Source organism: Condylura cristata, unplaced genomic scaffold (assembly GCF_000260355.1).
Source record: "Condylura cristata isolate star-nosed mole 26May11 unplaced genomic scaffold, ConCri1.0 scaffold00032, whole genome shotgun sequence".
Classification (NCBI taxonomy): domain Eukaryota; kingdom Metazoa; phylum Chordata; class Mammalia; order Eulipotyphla; family Talpidae; genus Condylura; species Condylura cristata.
In genome coordinates this window covers 4,905,418-4,906,378 of record NW_004567133.1, presented here as the reverse complement: position 1 = coordinate 4,906,378, position 961 = coordinate 4,905,418, and positions in this window count along the sequence as shown.

The following is a 961-nucleotide window of genomic DNA, read 5'->3' as shown; positions in this document are numbered from 1 at the left end:
AAAGTACACTGCTGAAGGGAGCAGCGAGCGGGTCAGGAGAGGTCTGCTGTGCCATGTGGGTCTCCTCCAGGGCGGGGATGAAACTCACACCGAGACAGGTGTGGCTCCTTGCAGTGCTGCGCTTTAACCCGTTATGCCACCAGGGAGGGCCCAAAAACATGATTTTTAATCATCACAGTAAAAATTTAAATTAGAAAAAGAGGAAGAGGGATGCTTTAGACTGAGGTCTCAATGAATAAGCCAGAATAAATATTCTGGCTGAGCTCAACGGTCACAGGGAGGCTAATGTGGCCACTGTTGGCTCCTGAGTGAGGAACAAACTGTGGGATATTTATGGAGAACTTGCTACATGTCAGTCACCATTAGGACCTGGGGTGGTGGGCAAGAGTGACCCATACCCTCACTCAGCTCACTTGCCTTCTTTTCCCCCATTCCACCTTTTTTCCCAGGACCCTTGACATCCAGAGTACCAGTGAATCTTGAGATGAGTGATCTTGAACAATTACTTGAACAATGACTTTGCATCTCTGAGCCATAGTTTCCTCCTCTGCAATATAGAAATAATCAAATCTTTCTCAATGAAGTTGTGAGAATCCTTGGAGTTCCAGAAAAGGTTATTACTACTAGTGATAGTCTGCTCTGGCCCTGACTTCCTGGAGCTTTCTATCTAGTAATAAAAATAAAATACAATTATGCAGTGAGGTGGGCAAACGTGGTGTAACATACCTAGTTCATACTTAAGCCACTGAGGCACGAAGACAGAAAGAGCTTAGCCAAATTTAGTGAAAATTTCAAGAGAGGCAGAGGTTGCCGGACAAGTTATGAGCTTGAATCCCCACTTTGGCAGTCACTTGCTTTGTGCTTTGGGGCTAGTTACTTCTCCAAGCCTGAGAATTAACCACACCTATGAAAAGAGAAAAGGTCTCAGGTCTCATGGATTTGAGGATTAAAAATTAGTGGG